The sequence below is a fragment of the Symphalangus syndactylus genome, chromosome 3, assembly GCF_028878055.3.
Source record: "Symphalangus syndactylus isolate Jambi chromosome 3, NHGRI_mSymSyn1-v2.1_pri, whole genome shotgun sequence".
NCBI classification, from domain to species: Eukaryota; Metazoa; Chordata; class Mammalia; order Primates; family Hylobatidae; genus Symphalangus; species Symphalangus syndactylus.
The window spans coordinates 45,305,250-45,317,313 of record NC_072425.2 but is presented as its reverse complement, the minus strand read 5'-3'; the positions used below and the strand labels follow the sequence as shown (position 1 = coordinate 45,317,313).

At 40.4% G+C, this 12,064-nt stretch overlaps 1 protein-coding gene across 2 annotated transcripts in view; it reads right to left on the bottom strand.

Annotated features, from left to right (window-relative positions):
- LOC134736184 (uncharacterized) overlaps positions 1 to 12,064 on the bottom strand; it is a 386,711-nt gene that overhangs the window by 26,064 nt on the left and 348,583 nt on the right. The gene's annotated exons all lie outside the window — the stretch shown is intronic.

The window sequence follows — 12,064 nt, the reverse complement described above, 5'->3', positions numbered from 1 at the left end:
TACCCCAGACTAGGTAATTTTATAATGAACAGAAATGTATTGGCTCATCATTCTGGAGGCTGGAAAGCAAGGGGCCATGTCTGATAAGGGCCTTCTTGCTGCATCATCCTATGAAAGAAGAGCAAAGAGAGGGCAAGAGAGAGGGAGAGAAGGGGGCCAAGCTTGTCCTTTTATGATGAACTCACTCATGTGATAATAAACCCACTTCTACACTAATGCAGAATGCATTAATCGATTCATGAGGGTAGAGTCGTCATGGCCTAATCACTTCTCATTAGGCCCCACCTTTTAACATTGTGGCATTGGGGATTAAGTTTCCAGCATATGCTTTTTTGGGGGTATGGGAGTACATTCAAACCATAGCAGAGGACTACTCTTAGGAAATGGCCCTTGAGTAAATGACTTAAATTGAGGCAAGATGATTGTCTCTAGAAATAAGAAGTTTCGGAATTATGAGACTAGGATGTTGGATGGTTCAATTCTTGTCATCGAAATCTCCTAGGATGATGGCAGGACTTAAAGAGAAAGATGATAAACCAGCTGCCAGAGTCTTCAATAAATGAATAACAGTAACTGGGAGGCAAGTCAATGGCAGTGATGTAGAAGATATTGTGGGCTATACAAACAAATATAATGAAGCTCAAAATAAATAGCAATTTTCACAAGGTGAAAGTGTAATGCTGGAAATATTCAAAAAGATCTGGGTTAATGTCAAGCTCTTTCCAGCTCCATGGTGCATGGAAAGAGAGAACGAGTAGGCTCCACTCAGGAAGTCCACATGGGGCATCCAGATCTCAGTGAAAGAAGGAGGTGAGTAGAGAGTTATTCACCAGGGAGCAAGGACTCAGGGGCACAATGGAAAGAGGCAGAGAAGTCAGTACTGGCCAGGCACGGTGGCTCATGCCTGTAATCTCAACACTTTGGGAGGCCAAGGCAGGTGGATCATTTGAGGTCAAGAGTTCAAGACCAGCCTGGCCAACATGGTGAAACCCCATCTCTACCAAAAATAAAAAAATTAGGCAGGCGTGGTGGCACGAGCCTGTAATCCCAGCTACTCAGGAGGCTGAGGCAGGAGAATTGCTTGAGCCTGGGAGGCGGAGGTTGCTGTGAGCAGAGAACACACCACTGCACTCCAGTCTGGGCAACAGAATGAGAGCCTGCCTCAAAAAAAAAAAAAAAATTAATCAATTAATTAAATTTAAAAAAAGAAGTCAATACTGAGAAGAACATAATGAGACTTCATCTCTCCAAAAAATTAAAAGATTAGCTGAGTGTAGTGGCATACATATGTGGACCTAGCTACTTGGGAGGCTGAGGTGGGAGGATCACTTGAGGCCATGAAGTTGAGGCTTCAGTGAGCCATGATCACACCACTACACTACACCCTGGATGACAAAGCGAGACCCTGTCTCAAAAAAAGAGAAATGAGAATGGGAGATCAAGATAAATCAGATGTGGCCTTTCATTTGTGATGGAGAATTGCAGAGATGGGGGCCTGGTTAGAAGATACCCTGCACCCACATCCCATTCCATTACATAGTCTGACTGTGGCCCATGTGCCTGTGATGCCAGAATGGGCCCAGGTCTTAGTGTCCAGCTGGTCTCAAAGAGATTATGAGGGTTGCTGAAGGTCTACAAACAGCTCTCCAGAGCCTCCCCCTTGCCTCCTGATATTCAAAAAAAGTATTCTTAGCTCAACCCACATTAACTTTTTATCCAAGATAAATCTTCCAATTAAAAAAATCAATTCTCAATCCTTTAAAATATGCTAAATTAAAATGTGCAAAACAACTATTATCTTCTTCCTTTAAAGAGAAACAGAGAAGTCTTTACATCTGCTTTTTCCTATTTTTTAGCAGAAAAAAAATGGAGCAAATGATGTGGTTGAAGCCAAGGTTGTCTATAAAGTGTGAAAGCATTTCCTTTCCTTTCCCAGCAGCCAGGACTAACACTAGGAGGGAGAGAAAATCAGCATTAAAGTTTTACTTAAATTACAAAACGGGGCGAAGACCTTGCCCAAAGATGATATCTCATGTCTCCTGTGACAGATAATGAATGACTCAAGACAAAGGTCATTCTCTTTGTTATTTAAATAGTTTCCAAGAAGTTCATAAGCTGTTCCATTGTGGTGTGTGGTGGTGCTGAAAGCATGCTCAGCCGAGAGTTCAGAGAATCTGCTGGATCTGCTCTTCACTCTGCCACCTACTTGCTGTGACTTTAAGTTTGATCTTCTGTTTCTCTGTTAAAAAAAAAAAAAAAAAAAAAGAACCTAGGCCATGGAGTTGCTATGAGGATTAAATGAGATAATGATGGAAAAATTGCTTTGTAAAATGAAAAGCATTTTACATCCGTATCCTGAAACAGATGCTTCTACATCTGCTGCCTAATTCCAGGCAATAGGAATAAGGATAAGGGCAGAAAAGTGAAGTCGGGTAGGCAGGATGTAGTGGGACAGACAGGGTCCTGAATGTTTCTCAAATCACACTGCATGGGAGTGATGTCAGCGAGATGGCAGAATAGGAGGCTCCTGGCTTTCCTTTCTCCCTCATATGCAACAAATAAACAACTGCATGCAGATAAATTTTCTCTGAGAGAAAGCCAGAAACTGGTTGAGAGACTCCTAGTCACAAGGTAACTGAGAAAATATCTACATCAAAATGGATAGGAAACACTGAGGCACACTTAGGCACAAACCTCACCCCAGATACCACATCTTACAATTGGGAAGGAATCCCCAATTCCCAGCTTCTTATTAAGGAGTGAAGTATTTGGAACAAATAAATACTACCCCAACTTTTACAGCCCTCAGCCAAGGGACTGGTTTTTTTAATACTTAGCTCAAGAATTGACAGGGCTCTGAATTTTTGAGTCTCCATGGATCACAGAGAACAAAGAGATGGTTTTAATGGGCATGTGAGCACTTCCAGTAGCTGTATCCCCTGGGCTCAGTGCAGAGAATAGGCTAAAATGTCCAGTTCCTAGTTTCTCCCTGAAAGGAGTTTGCACACTTTTCCAGTTGCTGCCTGAGGGGTTGGACCTCTAACTAGTCTGCATCTGGGAGCTGATGGACCTCTGGGACCTTGAATGGGAGTGTGGGCACTTCCTGCATCTTCTTCTCTGGCTCGTTTCAGAGATAAATCCAGGTCTGCATATTCTCCCTGTAAGAAGTTTGTGCATGCATCAAGTGCACCAACTTTTACAGCTCCCATCTCAGAGAATGCCTTTTTAATCACTTAGCTCTGGGAGTTGGTGGGACTCTCCATTCTTGAGCCTCCCTAGACCGCAAAAAAACAAAGAGGTGGTTTTTCAATGGGCACACGGGCAGTGGCTATATCCCTAGTATCAGAGGGTGTGATTTGAATTACAGTGCAGGCATTCGTCACAGAGTCTCTCCCCAGCTTAATGCAGAGTGAGTGGGAGATGAACTCCAGCTCTCAGTTTCTTCCTGAGTACAGAAAGAACTGGAACATATATCTAACATTTAACTTCTCCAACTGCATCTCAAAGTACTGGCTTCTATATCATCTGCCTTGGGAAACTGATAGGATTTGGCACACCCAAATCTTCTGGGGGCCACTAAGAACAAAGAAAGGGGTTTGGACAAGCATGAAGGTTTGAGAGGCACCTAGAACCTCTGACTGAACTGATTGGTGAGATCCATCTTCTATGTGAGGTTAGTCTGACACAACTGGGAGATGAAACTGTCTTTCATGTACAAAAACTAAAAGAGAGTCAAGGAAAATGAATAAACAGGAAAATATGTTCCAAGTAAATGGACAAGTAGCCAGACCCTAATGAATGGAGATACATGGTTTACCCAATAGAAAATTTAAAAGAACGATAATAAAGATGCTCAGCAAAGTCAGTAGAGCAATGCATGAACAAACTGAGAATTTTAACAAAGTTATAGAAACTACTAAAAAGGGTCAAACAAATCACACAGCTAAAGAATGCAATAATTAAACTGAAAAATTCAATAGAGGAGTTCAACAGCAGACTAGAGCCAGCAGGAAAAAGAAACAGTAAACTCAAAGACAAGTAATTGGAAGTTATCCAATCTGAGCAGCCAAATAATAATAATGATGATGAAAAGAGTGAAGATAACTTAAGAGATTTACGGGACACAATCAGTGAAACAATATACTCATTATTAGAGTCTCAAAAGGAAGAGAGAGAGACAAGAACAAAGACCCTATTCAAAGACATAATGGCTGAAGATTTTTCAAGTCTGGGGAAGGAAATAGAAATCCAGATCCAGAAAGCACAAAGTTAAAGACAAAAAGAAAACATACTTTTGAAGTTAGACTTCTCTTAAATTCCAGATCCCCAATGTAACATTGGGCAGGAGCTTAAACAGTTAAGTCTTATTTTGTCTTTAACTGTCAGCAATTTGATTATAATGTATCTCCTTATGGGGCTCTTTGGGTTCATCTTATTTGATGTTCTTTGTCCTTTCTAGATCTGGATTTCTATTTCCTTCCCCAGACATGGGAAATCTTGCAAAGTGAAATAAACCAGGCACCAAAAGACAAATACTACATGATTTCACTCCTATGTGGAATCTAAAGAAGTTGATCTCATGGAAATAGAGAGTAGCATGGTGGTCCCAGAGGAGTGGGTGGAGTGGGTAGGAGAGGAGTGGAGACTACTATCAGAGAGATGTTGGTCAAAGAATATAAAAGTTTCAGGTTTCAGTTAGATAGGAGAATAAGCTCAAGAGATCGATCATAAAACATGGTGACTCCAGTTAATAATGTATTATATTCTTTTTTTTCTTTGATATAGGGTCTCGCGCTGTCACCCAGGTTGGAGTGCAGTGGCGCAATCTTAGCTCACTGCAACCTCTGCCTCCCAGGTTAAAGAGATTCTCTTGCCTCAGCCTTCCAAGTAGCTGGGATTACAGGAACCCACCACCACTCTGGCTAATTTTTGTATTTTTAGCAGAGACAGGTTTTCACTATGTTGGCCAGGCTGGTCTCGCGAACTCCTGACCTCACGTGATCCACCCACCTCGGCCTCCCAAATTGCTGAGATTACAGGTACGAGCTACTGCACCTGGCCAATAATATATTCTTGAGAAATGAAAAAATGCAGTGAAAGGGACAATATATGTAAATCAATGTGTAACGTTAATGTTTCATCCAAAATTTTCTTAAATTCTGTGTGTTCATGAGTCCTGGTGTCCTAATTTATCTTTTATCCAAGGTAGATTTGGTGTTAAATGCCCATTATTTAGAGTTCTTAAGATGAAAAGATAGTCAATTATCCTAGAATTGCATCTGCCCTCCTATAAACAACTAATTACCAATGCCAGAAACTTCAACAAAATTCTAAACTTTTACCCCAAAGACTCAATTAAAACAATTTAACAGCTCCTATTTCAGTAGTTCATACATTTATATTACCATATAGAATTGGTTCCATATGCTCCAGTTTTCACAATACATTAGGTTTGTCACTATTATTTTCTACACTTTTACAAATAATTTCCAAATTTTGGTCCTAAATTACAGTACTTTGTATATACAAAAAATTAACATAAATAATAGCAATTTATAACTCTACACATTTTTTAGATATCCAAATTATTATCTAGGCTAAATCATGCCATGCCTGATTTATTGTTGTGTGTTAATTGCATGATAGCCATAGAGAAGAGATGTAGCAAGATGTATTTGTGGTTAATTTTGTAGATGGGATGCAAGATGTTTTATAGGTATGAGACAGAGTTTTGACAAGATAGCAGTCAGTTTTTAATTGGGGTTCTTCCTTGGATTTGGTGTGGACATGGTCAAAAATTTATTTTGCATGAATTCTTCTCTCAATCCCAAATAACTAAAATAAATTTAACTCCTACAGATTTTTGGGGGGCACAGGGTAATTCTAGACTTGCAATTAGCATCTTCATTCACCCAGGAAAAACAATACTATTTGAAGACTCTATTTTGTCACATTCTACATCATCCACCATCACTTACACAAAGCAATTTTGGTCCCTCCAGAAAATGAAATGAAACTTTATTCCATGTCTGCCTTTTGGCATAATTCAACTGATCTTCTACAACCTTCACTTAGTAATCTATAAGTTGCTCACAAAAGAAGCTGTTGTCTCATCTTGCAATCATGTGATTTCCACTGTTCCATGATAGCTCAGAATACGACTTGTTTCTGCAGGTCTTTTCATACTTCTTTTTTATCAATGTATTTACTTTTTGAAACATTTGTGGGTCAAAACTGTGATTATGCCAAGGACCAATGAGGAATCAGGCCCGTCACAGGGCCTTACCCCCAAGTCTTTGTGCAAGGTTGCTTCATCTGGTGCTCCAAGAGTTAGAGACACTGACACTGATAACTCACTGATATTTTCTCTCATCTAATAAACTATCCTTTGCTTAGTATTGTCAGTTTAACTATCCTCCCACACCTTTTAAATCTTTTGCTAAAGGAATTATGGTGATAGGGACAGAAAGTCCCATAGCTACTTCTTCACCCCATCTTTCTTCTTTCCTAGATCACATCTCTCTCTCTCTCTCTCTCTCTCCCCTCATACACTTCCCACAAGTGCAAAACTCCTGAGACAGGAGCAATTTGGATTGGATACGGCTGCAGCATAATAAGCTGGGAAGAATGGAAGAGCATGCATTTCATACATTAGCTGCAGGCATAATGTTATATGTCTGTAAAATAAAAATATATATATATGCCTTACAAGCTAGAAATGTGTCATTCCCAACTCCTTCCTCTCTCTCATCTTCTACAATCTTCACTTAGTAATCTGTAAGTTGCTCACAAAAGAAGCTGTTATCTCATCTTGCAATCATGTGATTGCATCCCAAGACTCACTGGGACCCAAGTCCTGTTGAGTCTTCTAAAACCTCTCAGATCAGTCTCTTCCTTTTCACCCCTAAGGCCACTCTTCTTGGTCTCTCTCACCTAGATCCTGGATTCAATCTCCTGCCTGCCTCTGCCTTCTTCCCACTTTAATCTGGTCTTCAAAGAGTTGCCTGAATGATCTCTTGAAGATACAACTCAGATACAGCTCAAAAACCATCAATGGTTCCCTGTTGCTATTGGATGAAATCCAAATTCTTAGCCTCTCTTTGGAAGCCTACATAATCTGGTTCCTCGTCTACTTTTTTTTTTTTTTTGAGATGGAGTCTCGCTCTGTCACCCAGGCTGGAGTGCAGTGGCGCGATCTCGGCTCACTGCAACCTCCGCCTCCCGGGTTCATGCCATTCTCCTGCCTCAGCCTCTCCAAGTAGCTGGGACTACAGGCGCCTGCCACCACGCCCAGCTAATTTTTTGTATTTTTAGTAGAGACGGGGTTTCACCGTGGTCTCGATCTCCTGACCTCGTGATCCGCCTGCCTCGGCCTCCCAAAGTGCTAGGATTACAAGCGTGAGCCACCACGCCCAGCTCCTCGTCTACTTTTTGAGCCAATGTTTTCACTCTGAGTCTAGGCCCTGCTGTGAGAGGGCCATTCTTTTGAAGTTGGAGTGTCGATCTCCTAAAATGCAAGTGAAATGTGAATTGAAGTCATAATCTACCACTAATCTTTCAGCATGCATCAGGAAAGCAGATGTTTCTAGAGTCAGCCACTGTAGACAGAAAATTGGACCAGAAAGGAATCAAAGTAAAGAGGTAGGAGGGAAGAGTTAGGCTCAGAGCTAGGAGTAAGGATCAAGTTTAAGTCTGAACCTGAATTGAGTAGCTCTTGGGGGCAAGGAAAGTACATGAAGAGTGGGAGTAAAGGAAAGCTGTAGAGTCATTGACAGGAAGTGGATGGTAATTTATAAATAATTCATAATTCATAGAATGCCAGAGCCAGAAATGACTGGAGGTCATCAAGTCCCACATCTTATGACATCGAGAAAGGTAACCAATTCAGAGAGGTGAAATGCCTAGTCACACTTGTTCATCAATCCTGCAGGAGATCCAGCTGGCCCTCAGGCCCCCAGACTCCCAAGCCATGCTGTCTCATATTACTTCCAACTAATCCATCCTCCCACCCTCCCCAGGGTGGATGACTTCATGGAGTCAGGCCCAGAAACAGGGAGCTGGATGTTTCTTTAGAATGTAGCAAAAAGAAAAGAGGAAGAGGGTTTTTTTTTCACCCCTCAAAAATTGTACTTTCCCTGGCATTCAATGGAGGCACCCAGGTCCAAAGTGACTGAGTCAGAGACAGAGGCGCCTTATCTTGGGCTATGTTGATTTGACACATAGAGAAGCTGACAGGAAGACAACCAAGTCCATTTACTTGACTGCCATGATAAGTGAATTGGAACAGCTATGCAGCCTGGCCAAGGAATCGTTTGGAAAGATATCATTAGGGTGGCCAAGAGAAGAAAATCAATGCCTGGCAGCCAACCTAGTGGCCTTTTATAGTTAAAAATAGCCATAGCATCATAATCTTTCTAAAGAGGTTTCACATCCATTATATCAAATTCTCCATCCAACATGTCTGTGAGGTAAGTATTATTTTCACTATTTAAAGATGAGGAAATGAGATGCAGAGAGCACATCCAAGGTCACAAGAGCTCATAAGTAGAAGAGTTGGAATTGGGGCATAGGTCTGGTGATTTCAGATCCACTTGACTAAAGTTATTCCGCCTTAAACAGGAATGAAATTCTGACACATGCTACAACTTCAATGGACCTTGAAGATATTATGCTAACTGAAATAAGTCAGACACTAAAGGACAAATACGGTATGATTTCACTTATATGGGATACCTAAATTAGTCAAATTCACACAGACAGAAAGTGGGACAGTGGTTACCAGAGACTAGAGGAATAAGGAAAAGGGGAGTTACTGCTTCATAGATACAGAATTTCAGTATGAGATGATGAAAAAGTTCTGGAAATGGATAGTGGTGATAGTTGTACAAAAATGTGAATGTACTTAATGCTACTGAACTGTATATACACTAATAAATGGTTAAAATGGTGAATTTTATGTGTATCTTACCACAGTAAAAAATAAAATTTTTTAAAAAGCAAATTTACATGAATGCAGTGATACACATTTTCTAACAATTCCATTTGTAAATCATAGTTTATAGAGTGTTAAAAAAAAAAAAAAAGGTCATAGTTTACAGAAGAGGAAAGTGAGGGCCAGAGAGGGTCAGGGATGAATGTGGGTCAGTTAAAAAATTAGGAAGAGTAAGGCCCAGCAAGTGTATTCCCAGGTACTGTTAGTGCTTTCTATCCGTAATCCCTCTTCCCTTTACAAAACCTCCATGGCTAGCTACCCTAAACTAAACACTTACCATGTACCAGGCCATGGGCTTTTGTGGGAACCTTCTCTCATCAATCCAATCTTTAGCTGATGGAGTGCTCCAGGACTCAATCTTGGATCTCTTGTTTGCCAAATCCACTCCTTAAAGTGATTTAGGTCAGTTCCATGGCTTTCTCCCTAAGTTACATCTCCACTTCTGATCTCTCCTCTGAACTCAACATCTCCTCAATTAGAAATGCTAAAGCACCTCAAATTTAATATATCTCAAACTAAACTCTTGATTTATCTTCCCCAAACTTGCCCATCATCCAGTATTCTCTGTTTCAGTAAATGACAACTGTATTTCTGTTACTTGGAGTCAGCCTTGACACCTCTCTTTCCATCACAACCATTCTATCAAATCCATTTGAAAATCATCCTATGAGCTCTACTTTAAAAATATAGCCTGAGTCTGATCATTTCTCATCATCTTCCCTGAAACCAGCCTAGTACAAATTAACATCACTTCTTGGCCAGACTATGGTAACAGCCTCCTGTAGTGGATGCTGTGATACACTAATCAGATTCCCCTTCAGGACCACACTATTCATTCCCCAAGCTGCTGGGAGTTTTGGCTGCTGAAGGCTCATAGTTGCATCCGTGTTTGGGAATGGCCCTTGGAAAGGAGCTGCACCATCTAAGGCTGCGCTTCCCCTGATATCCACATGGGGCAAGACCTCATTTAATTCAGCTTTCTCTGTTCAAATGTCATTGCATTATGAAGGCCATCCTTGACCACCGCTATGAAAAATCATAATCTCTTTTATTCTGTAGCCCCCTTACCTTGCTTAATATTTTTTTCATAGCATTTATCAGCCTCTGACTCATATTCATCCATTTACTTATTTTTCTGAAATGTAAGCACTCTCTCTGCTCTTTTGAGAGAGAAAGAGAGAGTATGTGTGTGTCCAACTGCTTAGCCCCAGCACCTAGAAAAGAGGCTGGTGGCACATGGTGGACACTTGTGTCAATTTCCTGTTGCTGCTGTAATAATCACTACAAACTTACTGGGTTAAACAACATGCATTGATGATCATACAGCCCTGGAGGTCAAAAATTCAAAATAGGTCTCAGTGGGCTAGAATCAAGGTGCAGGTGGGGCTTCATTTTTTTTTCTGGAAGCTGCAGGAGGGAAAAGTTTCCTTACCTTTTGCAGCTTCTAGAGGCAGCCTGCATTCTTTGGTTCATGGCCTTGTTTCTCCATCTTCAACGCTAGCAGCACAGCATCTTCAAATCTCTTTCTACCTCTGACTTCTCCTGCTTCCCTCTTTCACTTTTAAAGACTTTTGTGATGTCACTGGGCCCACCCAGATAATCCAGGATAATCTCCCTACTTTAAGGCCAGCTGATTAGCAAGCTTAATTCCATCAACAACCTTAATTCCCCTTTGTCGTGTAACCTAACATCACCACAGATTCTGAGGATTACAACATGGACATCTCTGGGAAATGTATTATCTGCATCTGCCAACAATAACATTCAATGAGTATTTGATAAATAAATGACTGAATTATTATCTAATTTCATTCATCAAGTAATTCCTTAGAATCAATGTAATTATTCTTCCATTTTACAGATGAGGGAAATGAAGCTTGAAAGGTTAAGTCACCTAGCTAATAAATAGCAGAGCAAAACTCAAACAGGCTAACTCAAGACAGTTTCTGACTGTCCCCACTTGTTTCATTTTTCTGTGTTGTCAGCTTACAAATCTACCTCCTTGACTAGACTCAGAGCTCCTAGAGGAGAGAGACCATGGCTTTGCATATTTACAACCCCAAAGCCCAGCCCAAGGCGTGGCAAATAGCAATAATAATAATAGTAGTAGTAGTAGGAATTTACTGAGTACTTAACATGTACCAAGTGCTGATATAAACACTACCTTCACGCAGAAAACTTATTGAGTAAATGTTGAGTGGATAAAACCAGCTTTTCTCACTAAATCCCAACAGCTACATTTTTAGCCCTATCTAATACTCGAGTTCTATACTATAAATGTGCAGATTAAGTCATATTAAATTGGAGAAGCTCTAAAACATCATCAAGAGTGGGTTTATTTCTGTCTCCTGGTCTGAATCCAGAATCCCAAGTCATTATCAATCAGTCTGTCTAATGAATGAACATTCACTGTGAATAGATTTATCCATTCTAGATTAAGAGTTTGATTTGACAAACTAAAAAATAGTGACTAAGATATCCAGAAGTCTTCACAGTTTCCTAAGCACTTTCACAAATACACTTAATTCTCAAAACAACATCGTACTTAGGGGAGGGATGTATTATTACTCCCATTTTATGACAGAAAAAGCTTGGCTCAGAAAACCTAAATAGATTGCCCAAGGTCACCTAGCTAGTAAGAACCACATTCCAGGTTTCCTGACATCTATATTCACATTTTTCTACTATGTAGTGCTTCCAAGTAGAACGTCTTATGGCTTTTAGAGAGGGGAATGTCCATGCAGACTGGCAAGGCTCAGCTTCCATGTGGATCCATGGGTACCATGCCAGCTCCCCAAGCCTGGTTTGCCTACTTGTTCGGATCATGCATCTCTCTTGATTGTGAGGTTTACAATTTCTCAGTCTGCACAATGAAAGAAAACCCGAAGAATTCAAATCACTCCGTAAAGTCTAAAAAAGGAGAGGGGATAATTGCCACTGGAATGGATGTTTATTTGTCCTGAAAAAAAATATTTTCACTGAATAAAAATTCTGCATAACATAGAATTCAGAGGAAGAAGCTGGCAGGTGTAGGAGATTTCTATTCTGTTTTCTTTTTATCTACTTTTCTAA